Here is a 17,865-nt window from a genome sequence, read left to right as displayed (position 1 = left end):
ATAACGGCATGCAATTTACGGAAAACTTTATGAGGTATTTGAACACATATGAGCCGGTTGTTAGAATCAGAAGATTAGAAATCCATTTAATGAACAAAGCAACTAATTACCTTTTATGTTGATTTAAATTCTTCATGGAGCTAATGTGGTTGTCTAGCTTTCATCGTTCCAAGTAGTCCTTGAAGTTGCGCTAAAAGGATGATTCCTTTCAGTGGCAGTACGTTTGAAATTTTTGACGTGTTTTTATTTTTTAGAATTTCTTTTTTTTTCCTTGTAATGGGCCAGTGTAGAGGATCGAGCAACCCACATTCTATATTTAAAATTTGATGATTGATACTGGTTACCATCTGAGGAACTCCCATGTGTAAAAACAGTTGATTGTCGTAACTTCAACCTAATGAGATCGCATTTGTATTAGTGCTTAATTATAGTCAAATGGACCAAGCACCCTTTAAAACTATTGCTTCATGTTGAACATGGCTGTGCTGATGACCTGGCAATCCCGTCAGACCCATGGAGTGGCTAATGGAAGTGCTCCGCATGTTACGACAAGAAGTAGCAAATATAGGACTACACATAAACTGGAGTAAAACCAAAATCTTGACCATTCACCTGTGTACGGTCACTGCTGGCTCTTCAGTTAGTCTGGGAAACACCAATAACATCAAAAATACTCCGTAGCTCACCTTCCTGGGATCCATAATTTCTTAAGATGGTTCTTTTCTGTCCGTACCGGCTGTAAGAGTATCTAAAGCGTCTTCTGCCAGGGGTAGACTGAAGCAGCACCTTTGGTGAAAACTCAACATCAGCTATGCAACTGAAAAATGTGTTTTTGATGCTCGTATCGGTTGTGTGATGCTATACAGAGTTAAAATATGGCATGGCTCTCAAGACCTTTGATGCATTTCAGTCGAGAGCTTAAGAAAGATTGAAGCCGTGCGACACCTAAAAGATTAGCTCCTCCAGATCACTATGCAGTCTTGATTTTTGATCCAAATTCCTGAATAAACTCTACCATGACTTGGGCACCTGCTTCAAATGCCCCCATACCTACCTGAGCATCTATAATTTTCGCCCCATCAGAGCTAACTGTATGTGACCCCATGGTTGGTCAAAGAAATTATTGCCCGACTTCCCGTTTCAGCTCCAGCAACCTGTTCTAAGCCAAATATAAGCCTTAGTAATGCACCAGCGCTTGCCATTAAACTGTTTAGCTTTTATTCACTAATTTAGACTTGTAAATACCATAAGAAATTTGTTACGCATACAAAATTGGCTTAAAATACTTTTTTTTAGGGAACATGAAAGACAATAACTACTTTAAACATAAACAGAAAAAAGGAAAATTATTAATATAAATTTGTTTTAGCGTAATTCCACATCTTTTTACGTTGTACTTAGAAATAAACTCGTTTTTTTTTTTACTCAGCGAAAGGTCATATCCATTTAAAAGTTGGCATTTTGAAACAAAAAACTGCTGAAAAATTTATGTATTCTAGTGGGTGTATATAGATCTTAGGTAAAACAGTGTTATAAAGATACTTATGTAATTTAAAAACCGTATGATCGGGTTATAATTGATTACTAAATAATTCCCCAACAGAAACCAGTTTGTGTTCACTTACTCTTGACTCACCAAGGTCTTTTTTTTCTGATGCACGGGCCATGGATATCGGACTGAGCAAAAACATAAAGAAACCGTATCAAAAAGGCCTGCAACCCGCTCCCGTTTAACCAAATGGCGTTTGTAGGGGTCAAGATGATTTTATCATATATGATCGATTCATAGTCTTAAAACCAAACTTGAATTGTCTGTACACTCCATCTTCTAAAGTTTTAAATTATATTTTTGCTCCATTCGCTCTTACGGATGAGCTGAAAAATTACATCACGTATACAAACTCGTTACGGTGCAGCTGTAAAGGTCATGTAACGGATGAATATTGAGGTTTTGTGGAAAAGCAGCCTTTTTTGTGCGAGAAAAAGTTAGTCAACGTTAAACTACAATAATACCCATATAAACACACAGAAAAAGTAGTCCTGATTCTAAAAAAAAAATATATGATCCAATTTCAACGTTAAAGCTGTGTATATTATTGATTTTCCAGGTGAAATTGGCCAACTGAAAAGAAGCATTCGCTCATCAGATGTGACTTTTACTGGAAAAGCTACTTCAAATGGGCCCTAGTAGCCTTTTAAGCATTGAAAACTATGAATGGAGATTGGAGCTGTCATAAAAAGTAAAAAAACGCGGCTAATTTCAGATAACGGTGTCACAATGAAGACACGGCTTAACATAGAAATAGAGTAATTTTCAAACTGAAATAAATGGCAAAATCTATTTAGACCCCAGTTACTATTGCCTTTTTACTGTCTATTTGACTATTTTAGTCTATTTGACTAAAATAGGATTAATTGATGGCGAAATTGTTTAATGAAAAATTTTACGGCAACCGTGAATATAAATTTAAAAAATTAAAAGGACGGAACGTTTTCCGGGAAGCCCGTTTAGCATTTTGCAGAATCCTTTATTTAAATGCTGAAGACAAGGGCTACAAGATTTTGATTGTAAAGGGAATAGGGTAAATAGATCGTTGTGAAGTGGGGTAAAATTCTGGTTTAGTTACTTTTGTAAAGTTCTAGTTTAGGAGCGTTTTTCTATGTTGGAATGTGTCTAGGCTGGGTAAAGTGAGACTTTCAGGGATGAATGTACAGCCTAAATTGTGTCCTTGGAAGGGGTTTGGTGAAATTCTACTCTAGCTACTTTTGGCTATTTTGGAAAGGGGTTAGGTTAGGAGAATGAAACTTTCAGGGATGGGTCTACAGGCTGAAGCATGTCTCGGGAAAGTATTTTGAAGTATCTATCTCCACTCCTTCTTCCTCTAGAGGGTGACCTTTGATGACTTAAAAATATTTGTTTTATAAAGGTGAAACCTTGCAAAATAGATCTTCTGCTCAAATGAAGTAGGGTAAAGGTAGCCTACCAATGATTTGATAGGCTACTTTTTGTAAAAATAAACTTTTTCTACTCCAGAAGGCTTAAATTAAAGACTTTTGGTTTGAAAAGGGTTCCAGTATGTAGAAAAATAATCTACAAATCTAACTGTTTGATTAGAAGTTTGTAGTTATATCAGAAAAGGGTACAAAACTCCAATTTTCTTAAATTGGAGCATTTTCACCTACAATTTGACAGAACAAAAAAGTTACCTGTTTTTGATGCAAGTTGGAACCCAATTCAACATGTGTTGAAATACTTGGAGAATACTTGTGGGTGGATCCTGGTGGATTCAACACACCTATTCTTTTTACTTTATTTATCTTCAACTTTTTTGAATTTGTAAAATACTATTCAGATAGTTGAAGCAAAAAACTGAAAAATTGCCTCAAGTAGCCTATAGGGACAAAATTGGATTATCATATAGACTGTAATTATGTGATCTAGGTATCTATAATATAATGTATGATATAATAGTGTGATATAGGTCACCTTATGAATGCTATCTGGAATGGCCCACTTTCTCTCAGCTTTAATGGCCAAGCAAAGATTTCTATGTTGTTCACAGTTAAAGTGTTGTCAACACTTGGCCATTACACTTTAAAAAAAAGAGGTTCTGACTATCCTTTGTCTAGAAAGTCTTGAATTCTTTAAATATGCATGTCCTACTTAAGATTATTAGAAGTTTGTGACACCAAGGAGTATAACATGTTAAATTAGCATTTTGGGTGGGATAGGAATTCCATGCTAATTAGGGAAGGGCTCAGAGAGAATATTTTGTATTTTACAGCTTGGGATGTAGCCTATTTGAAAGAAAATATGTATAGAATTTACTAAGAGAGGTTATACTTTAAATTTATTCAGTGATTAATGAATTAGGGTGTTGTGATCAACCAAGTCACATGCTTAAGAATATGAAGATAGCATGAGGCAAAGCAGCAGTTCCTCAGATTATGGAAAGATCTAGAATCATATCTGCAAAACTACAATTAAAAAAAACTTTTTAATATTTTTTTCATTTGACATATTATTACAAATAATAATCATCAAAATCTCTTGTTGTTGAGAAAGTACCCATAAATTCAACAACTATGTTTTTGCCAGAGGACCCTTGTATTTTGCAATAATTGTTTCTCATCTGTTTTACATGGTCAGTGAAGTTTTGACAGAGTCACCTATATTTCAACAGGGCCTGTTGCTGTATGTCGAAAATTTCAACAAGGTTACTGCAAGATATTGTCAAAAGAAATTATTCTCATAATAGATGCCAATATCTACATTTGAATTTGGCTGATGGAATATTTTTAGTTGGTCTGGTATTTCACTATATCAGACAAAAATTTTTGACACTTGGAACATAATTTTGTCAATATAATGTTAGCTGCCATTTTAGCTTAATTTTATCAATAAAAAGCCAATATGGCTAAATTTTAGAGAAGATCAGATGTATCTTGATGCAATGGTGCTGATCCCAACTTTTTTTTGCCAAAAAAATAACCAAGCAAAGACAGTTTGAACATTACATGGCTAAAAAATTGTCAGGAGCTCATTTTATGTTGAAAACAGGAAACTGATTGAATTAAATATTTTTTTCTTATCTGGGTGTATTGGATATAGTGTCCATGTTTTGCATTGTCAAAATATAATGAAGGCTTCTAGAGATGGTGTTCCAAGTCACGACTAAGCAGAGTTATCCTGTTTGAAGGAAAATTTTGACAGTGGTTCCAAAACTGCACTATTGAATCATTGTTGCCTTTACCTGACAACAAAATTGCTTTCAGCTTCAACAACTCAATCCCAATTTATAAGGTTTTAAAGATATATAAATACATTTCTTGAATTTTGAAAAAAAAAAAACAGATAGGCTACTGTTCTAATATCTGTAAAACATGCTAAAAGTGAAGTGTGGTTAATGCTAATGAAATAAAACAAAATAGGCTCCTGACTACCAGCATTGAAGATGGATTATTTTTACATAAGTAATGCTAAAAAAATCACTGATATCAAAAATGACCTCCAAAAAATTTTCACTCCCTCCCCCTCTCTAAAATCCACTGTCCACTCCCATGGACATTGGTTCCTAACCAAGTAAATCAAACATTCATTTTGACTATATAACAATTTTATTTTTATCAAGAGAAAGTAGCAGGAAATTTATTTTCCATACATTAGTTTACTGGTAGAAACAAGAAAAGCAGTTTGTGTCACCAACAAGACACAGAAACACTTTACACTCAACATAACACCACCTTGTCTTCATTGAGCAGCCAGGAAGGTGGAACCTCTTTGCATTCCTTAGGTTGTGGTATTTGGGCAAGTGAATGGCTCATCTAACTCTCTTAGGTGGCAATGATTGGCGCTTAATGAAATTACCAGCTGAAAGTACTTCACAATTGTCATCTTCCTCAACATACTGCTCTGGTTTTGGCCAACAGAAAAGTTACTTTTTAAGGTGAAAACGATATAAGATGAGTATGTTCAAGCTTGGCATGCTATTTTATTCATGAGCCTACATCTTGAAAAAGCATTTGAGCATGCAGCATCAATAAAATTATGAAGGAATCTTACACTCCGTTTTCTAGTTCTGGAAGCAAATCAGTAATAACTGATCATATGGTCAGCCATGTCCACTCTGCTGATGTACTTGTTGTAGTCAACTCAGACCTTGGGCAAGAGATTGTGATCTACTTCCCCTGCTTTTTTCCCATCTTTCCTCTGTTGTCTCTTTGTCTACTGCTTTGCAATTTAAGCCTACTGTTGCAATTCTTGAATCAAACCATTCCATGATTGCTTGCTCCCAATCTTCTTGCATAAATGAAACGCTCAACCCTCTCCCTTTCTTCTTCATTTTTTTCTCTGGCTTTAGAGGCATGATCTCTTGTCCAAATCTATCTTGCATGATTGTGCCAGTTGAATTTAACTGCATTTTGCCCAGGAGGTCAAGCAGTTTTGTTGAGCTGAAAAATCATTCAAAGTAGAGGCTAGATCTGAATGGGAGAGTTTGAGATAGCCTGAGTACAATTCCTGCTACAAGGCTATGGCATCACATGCTATTCCAAGAAATGTCTCAAGTTTGTTACTAATGACATTCAGGCTCTTTTGGATTTTTTCTATAGGTGTAGTTTGTGGCATATGCTGTCTCTTCAAAAAAAGACTGGGGGAAGTACTGTGTGAAAAGTTTGTCTGGTTTCCAAACAGAATGGTCAGTAAGATAACTTCATCTCTTACTGAATCCAAGTGAATCTCTAACCTTGTGCTTTGCTTTCCCTCCATTTCATCAGTTTTGGTTGTTTCATAGGTTGCTGTAATACTCAAGCCCACTTGGCTAGAGGTATATCACCTTCAAAATCAGACTCAAGCTCAGATACTTCCTCGTCGATTATCCTTTCATCGCCTGGAAGGAAGGTGTTGTTAGGATCTTCATCTTCACTTGTATCTTCAAGTTCTATATCATGAGGCTCAAAGAGGTCATCATCACTCACATCTGCAGAAAGCTCCTCAACATCACTAGCAACAAGGATTGCCAAGGCATCAGACAAGGTAACTATAAGAGAAAACATGGTACAGTACTCAACTTTTGAAGATGACCATAAGAGAAAGTAAAGAAAACACAAATATGCAAAGGAATATTGTTCAAAACATTTTTTATTCATAGTGTAGTTTCATGTTCACTCATTAAAATTATTCATTAAGCTTTAGAACCTCCACTTTGGAGTTAGATTAATTTTATGATCTCTACAAGGTTGGTAAGATAAGTTATTTGTTTTAAAAAATCACTACCATAAGCCTACAAAGGACGAAATTTGGACTTAAAGAGTCAAAGTATCATATCAAAACACGAAAACTGGCAAAAATACAAAAACAACAACAGAAAAGAAAAATAAGAATGAACAATTATTTTTGATTTAATAATTTTGGAAAACTGTCTCTTTCCCTGCCAAAATTAAACAGTTTCTAGTGTTTTCCAACCATTCTCCTTCACTGTATACTATTTTGACTATCTATTTTGGATGATGAATAGTTGAATTTTGATGATAAATTTCATCTGTGGTAAAGAAAACCCAATTAAAATAGAAAGTTCTTCTATGCATGGGGGTGGACATTGAACTTTAGTCACCCACTAGTAGATGGCATAATGAATAGAGGTGGCAAAATACCTCCCAAAATGACGCTGTAATCCTTCCAAGTAAGCTTATTTTTTTCAGGTTCCACCTTTCATTCAAAGAAAAATTAGAAATTTTCTTACCTCTTGCCCTCCTGTTCTTTTTCAATTTTGAACTTTCCTCCATTTTTTTAATGGATAAACAACTCTTCCAATACCAATAACAAGCTAAAAAAATCACAGATGGCAATCCAGATACACTGATTCTATCTGTTTTATGGAGATTGTGTTCTATCTAATAACTATTGCACTAAAAAATATTAACTGTCCACTCAGAGGGACAAGGGTTGTCAGGAGGATAGGATACAAATATAATAGCCTAGTTTAGAAACACATTTTGGCTATATATTTGCACATTAGGGGGGGGGGGGGTAAAGCACAGCATATACTAAATACATAACCAAACCCAGGTACCTTTCCCCCCCCCCTAAACCCCAAAAAACTAAAGTTTAAATATATTTCCCAGAGTAAGAAACCCCTCAATACTTGTTTATACAGCATAAGTTCTTTGCTTTTGTCAAGGGGATGCCTTGCGTGTTTTACAGATATTAGTACAGTACCAAAAACTTTGATATGCCTTAAAATTCTACTCAAATAACAGGAAATGCATTTTCAGAACTAAAGCCAGAGAAAAAGAAACTGATAACTGAAAATTAGGGTAAATAGTTGTTTTTCAAAATTTCAGTGGGTATAGACCTGTCATGTAAGCACATTTCAGGACCCTCTAGAGGGAAAAGGAATGGAGGTAGGTACTTCAAAATACCTTCTCAGGCCATACTTTTGCCTGTTGACCCATACCTGAAAGTTCCATTTTCCTAACCTAACCCCTTTCCAAGATAGCCCAAAGTAGCTAAAGTAAAATTTTACCAGGTGTTTTAATGTCCCTACATCTATCCTTATCCCCTTTATACAATGAGCTTTGCAGCTTTTTTTTCACTGGAATTTGATCCAATATTAGCCTAATGTTGAAAGTATACATTTATGTTTAGGCCTAACTTAAAAATATTCAACTTTTTATATTCCAAAATTGTTTTAAATACAATTTTTTTTAATTTACTTCATTATTTCCAACTTATCAAGCTTAAGTGCTAGCTACCTTACCTTTGTGCTAATAAACCAAACCCAGTTTGTGTTGTTACCACACAAGTCATTTCTCATTGAGTGTCAGTGATATAATTGCTTAAGGCTACAGATCTAGCTATTAAATATCAACTATGTCATTGAGGGTGGGTTTCTTCTCTGGTGCATTCCTTGAGATAAAACGTTCGTTGGACGCTATTTGCCATAATTGTATTTATGTTTTGTCATTTATTTTAAAGCTTCATTTAACTAAATTGATGTGCTACATTTCTTAAAATTATATAGGCTAGAATGATTTGTAAGTCTGCATCACCTATTATGAAGGAGAGGTGGTGGGTGGGGCAAAGGGGGAGGGGGCAAAGTTGGTGCCAATTTTCCCAAATCAAATGAAGATGATAGTGTAACTGAAAAGTGATTCATGTATTACCATAAAGGCAAATACATATTACAGAAAAATGACATATTTCTCTGGATACTTGAGTTCTGCTGCCTTGTCTTAATTTTGACAAGATTTTTTAGAAAAAGTAAGTTTCAGCTGGGGGAACAAACTTAGGTCTGGGCGGGGGGCAAACTTGGGTCCAGAGGGGGCAGTTGCCCACCCCTCCCCCTCCCTGTCCCATAGCAAATTACACCCCGGGGGAGATACCACAAAGAATGCATTTTAAAAGTCAAATATCCTGACTGTCATGAGCCTTCAGATAAACAAAGAATGAGTTTTGGGGAAAGCTAGGGAAGTAGAAATTTATGTATAATCCATCTTGATTCCCAAGAATATTTTTGGTCTGAGCCTTTTTGTTGATGCTGGAGGGAGATAATAGTAACCCTCTCATTAGAACAAGCTTTTTGTATTTACCTTAAACATTATACTCACAGGTGGCAGGGCATCATGAGCCTCACCAGAAAATTTCTTGGGGGGGGGGGTGCAAGTGCTACTATGAGCCTCGTTTTCGGTGATTCTAAATGGTAATATCTTTTTGTCCTATTTATATACAATGGTTTGTTGTATTTATACATGATGGTACAGTGTATTTAAACACCAGAGAACCTTATACTAGAGGTTGTAATGGCTTCAGCTCTACAGAAAATCAAACGCCACACAGAATTCCCATTCATATGAGCAATAATACACGTCTCTGTCCACCCAAAATTCTGTAGAAGAATAATAAAAGAACTTATTTAACAAAAAATACTGTTTGTTGAAAATTTTGACTAAATATTCAAGTTTTATGTTGAATTTTAATTGAATCAAAGGTTTTAAGCAGAAAAACTGGAAAAGTGAGATGCTACCAAGTAATTTACAGTCTTTGATATATACAATTTAACAGCAAGAAATCAGACTCTTTTGAGGCCAGTAGCCCATATCTTACCTTGCTTAGACCTGGGCAGGATCTGAAAAATGATCAGAAATTAAATTAAAAAAAAAGAGTTTTTTGAAACTGAAAGTAAGGAGCAACATTAAAACTTAAACTAAACGGACATTATTGCATATATTAAGAAAACTGCCCAACCTTAACCCCTTGCTTGTATGCTAAAGTTTGTCTTTTTTGTCTCAATTCTTAAAGAATGACTGCTGACACACAAGGACTGTTAAGTTGGAGCACAAAGATTTTTTAAAGTAATAAAAAAACTTTAGTATAATGTGAATAGGGTTGAGGAGGGGGCATCCCCCTTCATGGAATAATTTCTGTTCATTTTAAGTTTTAGTGTTGCTCCTTACTTTCAGTAGAAAAAACTTTTTTTTATTTTTCGTTGCATATCAAACAGTTCGTGGTAACAAACTGTGTTTTTATTTCTCCTACAGGATTTAGTTTTATATTTAATTTCTTTTAATTCTTCGTTATTTTTTTTGGTGGGGGGGGGGGTCTGAGGTTGACTAATCATAACAGGTTTAGATAAAGGTTAAAGAATTTGATTTGCATGTTTCTTTGAAATAAGGAATTTTGTTTATCTTCAATTTAAAATTTTTTTAACATGGAGTTTAACTCCTTGTTATTTTTTAGATTAAATTAAAAAATAAATACCCCTTAAATGTATTGTACTTCTGACAAGAAAATATTCTGATATATGCCTAGTGGACGCATTCTCAATTGCAAGGTTGAATTGGTATCATATACTATGGTTAGTACCAGACTGAGTCCATGGGAGGTAATTGCTTGTGCTTATTAGTAGCTAAATCTTGATTTATAATGTTTTAAAGAATTTACAAAATTATGTTTTAAATTTAAAAATGAACCCTAATGTGGCCTAAATCTCTTTTAAGTAATTACAGTTGTGTATTATAAACCTAGAGTCAAAGAAAAGAAGATTCAAACTGAAATTAAGGAAAAACATTATTTTTCCAATGTTAAGACAGACAGGAAGACAGATCAGAACTTCTCTTCTGTACAATTATCTAAAATTTATATGTAGAAAAAGAGCAAGGGTAATGAGCTTGAAAATACATTCCCAGGGCATAATTTTGGCTCTAAATGCATTCCTAGAGTTATATTCTCTTAATACAAACATTTTCAAATATAGTTAAAATCCCCTAGTCTAGGTATTTAAGTTTGATCAAACTCTTATAGCCTGCCAAATAAATAAATCAGAAAATGCTTATTTACTTTTATCTAGTTGTTATAATATTGCAGTTTCCACCTCCAAAATTTTGAACAATTTAGAGTAAATTGAAAATTGCAAAGGCAGAATTCTGATAGAAAAAGAAAAGAAGTATACCAATGGATACCTCATTTAATGATCTTCCTAAATATGATTGTTCATGGCTGTCATATTTGTGTCCTATAAAGTGGGCTGGATATAGCTCTACTTGGCTTAATCATGCTCAGCAGAGCCACTGGAATAAAGAGAACTTGTTAACAACACTGTCTATCTTCTCCCTGTAACTTTGTCAGGGTTATGAGTTAGGGCTCATTTGAGTTGATGTGGCAGCTGAGGAGGGACTGGTTTATTAGATTAGCCTGTCTGGTGTGTTGTCTCCCTCAAGGACATTGCCAGCTGTTTCTTAAGTAATGGAAATCAGTGAGGAATTCTTTGGGGTTTTCTGGTGGGAGTTGATGTAGATGACACTACCACATGAAAGAACCAGCCTCTAATTGAGTATATTTGCCTGCTTGATAACTCTGAATGATAATTAGCATTTTTAACTTTATCTCTATCTTTAAATCTTCTGATGATAAATTATTTTCATTTGTTCAGATTTCTTTTCTATGTAGCTATTTGAGGTCTTAATCAAAACTGGAAAGCTCCCATATTTTCCACCCCAGAAATAGTCCCCAAATCTAAATAATAATGGTATTTATCATAATGTTTTCAAACTTTCAATAGGTACAAAATGCAATAAGAAGAGTAGGGTAAAGGTACCGATGATTCGACAGTTTTTGTAAAAAAAAACAAAAAGTTTTTCTACTCCAGAAGTCCAAATCTAAAGACTCTGGATTTGAAAAGGTTTTCAGTATGCAGGAAAACATCTAGGAATCTAATTGTTTGATGAGAAGTTTGAAGTTTTATCTGAAAAGGGCACAAAACTTCGATTTTCCGAAACTAGAGCATTTCATCTACAAATTCGACACAACAAAAAAGTTACCTGTTTTCTACGCAAGTCGGAACCCAATTCGACACTTGTCGAAATACTCGGCGAATACCTTTCGGCGGAACCTGGTGTATTCGACGCGTATCGAAATACTTGAGGATTACCTGTGAGCAGAACCTGGTGTATTCGACATGTATATTCATATTTCTTGTTTTTTTTTCAACTTCCTTTAATGTATAAAATCATAAAACACTATTCCAAAAGTAGAAGTAATAAAACTAAAAAAATAGTTTCAAGTATGTAGTATTTAGTATAACAAACTTGATTAATCAAGTGATATTGTGTGATATAATGAGTGTGATATTGTTAACTAGATCACATAAATCTTCTTTCTTCTAAGTGTTACATATATGCCACAGGAATACCATCTTCGAAAGCTATCTGGATCCTGTCAGTTTTAGTGGCCCAGCAAAGATTTGTTAATTGTTGACAGTGTAAATGTCATCAACATCTGGCCATTGCAAAGTGTGATCTATGATTCTAATCTACTTGAGAAATTTTTGTTTGGGCTGTCTTTTGTCAGGAAAGGCCAGAAACCTAACGACAAAATAAGACACCTCGCTTTTTTTGTCGCTAAAGAAAACAGCATAGTATTTGTATATATTCAACTTCCGACCCAAATTTGAATTTTTTTTTTAGTTTCATTGATAAGTGCTAAAGAAAGGGAAAATGACTTCCATATGAACCTCTGCAATTTTTAGTTGTAGCGGGTACCCATAAGTTCGACAGCTATATTTTCGTCAGTGGATCCTGGAATTTCAACACCAATTATTTCTCATTTCTCAATTATTTACATGTTCAGTGAAGTTTCGACAGTCATCTATATTTCTACAGGGCCTGTTGCCGTCTGTCGAAAATTTTGACAAGGTTACTATAAGATATTCGCAAAAGAAATAAATCAATTTATAGAAGCCATGATCTACGTATAAGGTTGACTAAAGAAACTTTTTTAGTGCGCCTGGTATTCCACTACTTTAAACAAGAATTTTTAGCACTTGGAACCTAGTTTCGACAATGTAATATTTGTTGCCATTTTATCAAGAAAAACTAATGTAACTAGAATTCAGATAAAATCGGATGTATCTGGATACGTAGGAGCTAATTTAATCTCTTTTTTTTTGCAATAAATAACCAGTTAACAGCGGTTTGAACATTACATTCGTGAAGATTCATCGGGAGCTAGATTCTGATTAAAAAAATGAAAGTTAATGGATTATTAATTCTGTTCTTATCTAGGTGTACTGAATATTGTGTCAACGTTTCTCACCATTGGATTACAAAAACAGCTTCAAGAGATATCGCTTCATGTCACGGTTAAGCAGAGTTATTCCGTTTTGAAGGAAACTTTCAACAGGGGTTCCAAAATTGCACTGTCGAATCATCGGTACCTTTACCCTATATCGAAAAAGTAACTTACAAGGACACATACGTGTCAACACACAGAAAAAACGAACATTACTGTTCAGAATATCTCACATCAATGAAAGACAAATCAACGGAAAATAAAAATTTATAAAAATATTTATTCAGATCCCCATCATATCTTTTATGGGGTGCCCCAGGGAACTCTGATGGGTACCATTTTATTTCTTATAATGATTAATAGCCTCATGACTGACCACACAGACCAATGGAAGCATGTGGACGACCTGTCTGCACTTGAGGTTTGTCGACGAAATATTAAAAGCTCAAGGAGGCTTAATTAAAACGCAGGAGGCTTCTTTGTCTAAGATGAACGTTAACGCTAATAAATCGTCAGTAATGAGAGTTAATTTTTTAAAATCACCCCCTTCTTTCATAAGCCCCATTCCTCCCAAAATCTCTGTCACATGCATTAAACTACTTGGGGTGACAATTACTGCTGACTTTAAGTGGGATGCCCATGCTCAAAATATCCTAAAACAAGTTTCCCCTTCGGTTTCCCTTCTAGAACTTTTGTTAAAATTTTCTTGCCCCCCCTGAGGATCTTCTCCAACTTTATTGTTCTTTTATTCGGCCTATACTGGAGTTTGCCTGTCCAGTATGGCATTGCGGTCTTTCTTCAGAGCATATTTATAAGATCGAAAATGTCCAAAACGAGCACTTAGAATCATAAATGGTGAAGGAAAGGTTCCATATCATTATCTAGGCTACTAGGTGAGTTCAAGCTCACCAAGTTTGCCGAGAGAAGGAACTTCCTATGCCTTCGTTTAGATACCAAGACCCTGTCTATTCCTCGATTACGTTCCATCATCCCCGAACCCTACCTTCCCGCCCGCAACACGTTCCGTATAAAATCCCAAAAAGCCCCCAAACTGACTCCCGTCCCCTCTAAACATTAACGATATCCGAAGAGTTTTGTTCCGAGTTTTGTTGAGTTATATAATAGCCAGGAAAATTTGTGACTAATTTTATTGGTGTCTATTTATTTTTGTCTTTTTGACTTTTTAACTAAGTTTTGACTCATTATATTTTATGTATGTTCTTTAATTTTATTGTTTCCATTTTTTTGACTTATTGACTTTTTGACCAAGTGTTGACTTTTTTTATTATTATTATTTTTTTTTACAGTGAATTATGTTTGACGTGAACGCCACGTTCTTTTGATGATTTATATATATATATATATATATATATATATATATATATATATATATATATATATATATATATATATATATATATATATATATATATATATATATATATATATATATATATATATATATATATGTATGTATAGTGCTTCTGTGATATATAGTGCTTTTTTCGGACGTGAAATTCAAGTGCGGCAAACATGCTGTGATAGAGATTTTTAAAAATAAAATTTTATTCTTCTATTGTTCTTTACACTTCTTCTTCTACTGCTTAAATGGATTGAACTCTATATCGAGTTACTAAGGTATCCATTTTCTCACAAATTCATAAAATCCATTGCTAATGCATATGTATGTAGCCTACCTATTTTGGTCCAAATTGGAATGCAGAAGAAGTATTTACAAAAAAACAACAAAAGAATTTGTATTTGGAATAGGAACCAGGAAGAAAGCACACATTAAACTAGTTATAAAGGTGATGAAGCATTTTCTTATCAAAGGGATACTTCACTCTGTATAGAAGGCCATATGACTTTCTGTGAATGTTTTCAATTATATTAAAAAGGAACACTAGGATGCATTAGTTTTTGAAGTTTATAGATAAGATGAGGTTTAGTTTTTGTTTAACTATATTAAATGTGATAGGCCTCAAATCAAGGTTCATGTAATAAAATTAATGCAAAAAACTTTGAAAACACAAAACACTAAGATAAAGGAAAAATATAATTCCGTACAAAATGAGGTTTTAATGGGGGGGGGGGGGTTATGTTAATAGAACAGAACCTCCCCCCCCCCTCTGAAAAAAAATCGAAAAGATGGGAATAAACAATTTAATTTCTTAATGTTTTAGTCGAGACTTGTTTGAGTAAGCTTTACGCATAGAAAATTTTACTTTTGGGAAAGAGGGTTTCTCTTGGGAATATTTGGCATAGAAAACATGCTGGATAAAGACAAAAAGTAATATCACTACTAACAATTCACTGCAGTGCAAAGCCGGCTGAGCACGCTCCTGCTCCATCCCAGTTAGGTTATAAAAGGGAACGAATACGAAAATTTATTGCTTCAGATTTTTAGTCTCTTAATTATAGTGAGAAACGGCGCTCCCACTTATTCTTGGATCATTGCATCAAACAGTTCGTGGTAATGATGACGCGAAAGATTGACTCTGTCTCTCAACTTTATTTTTTAAAACAATAAAAAACTTTAGCCTAAAGAGCGAGGCGTTGAGGAGGGGACAGCCCCTTTCATATAAGGAATAATTTCTGTTCGTTTTAACTCTTAATGTCGCTCCTTACTTTCAGTTAAAAAAAACTTGTCTTTTTATTTAATTCTTTTCTAAACCTAACCGGAAAGGTAAAACTTAGTGACCATGAGAGCTAAATAGGGGATATAATAATAATAATAATAATTTTTTTTAACCTGTAAAGTAACAAAAGCGGAATATAAATAAAAGAAAAAAAAATGCATACAAAGCGACTAAATACACAGTAAAACACTAAATACACAGTTAATACACAGTAATACAGAGTAAAAAACTAAATACACAGTATAAGCACATTAAATACACAGTAAAAACACTAAATTAATGAAGGAGGTGGACAAACCCATGATGAGCTGGGAGAGCCTTCACTGTCTGGGGGAGTTTGTCAGCAAGACCAACCAGCTTTTCAGTTATATCTGGAAATCCAAAAACAGAGAGACAAGATTACGGTTCCAGTAACACGGGGTAAACACAGTAGAAAATGCGAAAACCGAAAATAACAAGAACTTAGTGAACGAGTATCTTTTCGCTCAAGAATGGGATAAAGACCAGAAAGGAACAAAATTGAATGATCAGTAAAAATAGAATATAATTTAGCAAGGGTCTTCCTACTGTATTTCTCCCGATTGGCAACAATTTTGGAGTAAGATACTTGGATCTTTTTCTTGCAGTTCGCCACGGTTTGGTCTCTGAGAGATTTAAGATTTTTAGCAATGTTAATGCCCAACCACCGAAAAAAAGAGACACATGGGAAAGAAAAAGAAGCGCAATCTAAAGGCGAATTACAATTATTGTTAAACGACAGATATTCGCATTTAGACAAATTCAGTGATAGGCGAATTTTACTAAAGTTTGTTACAACTGTAGATACAGAAAGGCCTTTTCTAGTCTTACTAATTAGAAGTATATCATCAGCATACGCTATGTAAGAAAAATTAACCGCCTGAAAAATATTAGTAGTTGGGATAGAACAATATAAAACAGAAGAAATGCAAAGTTTAAAAATAGAAGGGGATAGGACTGCACCTTTTCTGACACCACACCGAACCAGAATTCTAGAATCAGAAATTTCAGTTTTTATTCGCAGAAAAGAATTAGCATACCAGTAACGAAGGAGAGAAACCAGAGAAAGATTAATGCCGTGACTAAAAAGGGAGAACAGAGCTTGTGGGTGGGCGACGCTATCAGAAGCCTTGGAAAGGCCCAAAGCGCAAAGATTTAGTTCATATCCCTTTTTAGTCGCGTCAATAAGAAGATTAATTAGAACTCGATGTGCTTGCGGGCAGCCTACCCGAGGCGAAAAACCAAGCTGATTTTCACAAAATGTGCACTCGAAATCGACGGAAGAAGAATATATTCAAAAACTTTACTGAGATTGCATGACACAGTTATTGGCCGATACGACGTGCAATCGCTAGGAGGTTTCCCTCTTTTAAGAATTGATGTTACATCCCCACATAAAAACTATCCGGTACAGCAGACACACACAAGCACATTTGGAAAAGCAACTGCAGGTGCTGAAAAAGAAGTGGGCAATCAACTTCTAAATGGTTGGCAGAAATCCCATCGCAATCGAGGGAATTCCAACCTTTTCACTGCTTGCTGAACCACGGAGAGCTCGACAGACAAAATATGAGTTTGGCTCAGCGATACGGGAAGCGCAGCAATAAGAAGTTTCGAAAAAAACCGAATGGACATGATAATTTACTGAACTAAAAATTTTAGGCTACTATAAAAGCTATGTCACGCACCGGCACTAATCGGGTTTGTAGCAAAAGAATTATCAAGTTTTTTAGAATTAATTACCTTTTGCCAATTAGATTTACTTAATGGGAAATTCAAAATTTTTCATTCAGTGGAGTACAGGTAATTTTTATATTCTAATTTTGTCTTTTGCTTTGTTTGATGAATAACCCCTTCAAACGGACGACCACAAGAAACCCAAATACGCAACCAAAATTTTGCTTTGTTTTTAATCGATTTCAATTCAGGATCCCACGAACGCTCCGGTTTACGCGTGTTTCGTCTGACTCGCTCCAGTCTTACAACGGACAACTCAGCTGTTTTTAGACAAGATACTAAATTTAGATAATACTCATTTAACGTTTTTTTATCATTAGAAGACTTCCAGCTAAGCTGTAGAAGGCGTAAAGGGGCTTGAATTGTAGCAAGTAGCATAGCTAGCTTAGAAATATAAAGCGATAG

The 17,865-nt window shown here is 34.7% G+C and overlaps 1 protein-coding gene across 3 annotated transcripts in view; it reads left to right on the top strand.

Moving 5' to 3' along the window:
* Window positions 1–2,495: 2,495 nt before the first annotated feature.
* Window positions 2,496–17,865, top strand: part of beta-Man (beta-mannosidase) — a 168,423-nt gene continuing 153,053 nt past the window's right edge. Inside the window, exon 1 of one of the 3 annotated variants that reach the window (XM_089091204.1) lies at window positions 2,496–2,582. The gene's annotated coding sequence lies outside the window, so the exon portion shown is untranslated. The other 2 variants (XM_089091207.1, XM_089091205.1) reach the window with 2 other exon arrangements.

The sequence above is a fragment of the Artemia sp. Qi Xiang Cuo genome, chromosome 6, assembly GCF_049724085.1.
Source record: "Artemia sp. Qi Xiang Cuo chromosome 6, ASM4972408v1, whole genome shotgun sequence".
NCBI classification, from domain to species: domain Eukaryota; kingdom Metazoa; phylum Arthropoda; class Branchiopoda; order Anostraca; family Artemiidae; genus Artemia; species Artemia sp. Qi Xiang Cuo.
This window is presented reverse-complemented; position numbering and strand designations above follow the sequence as displayed.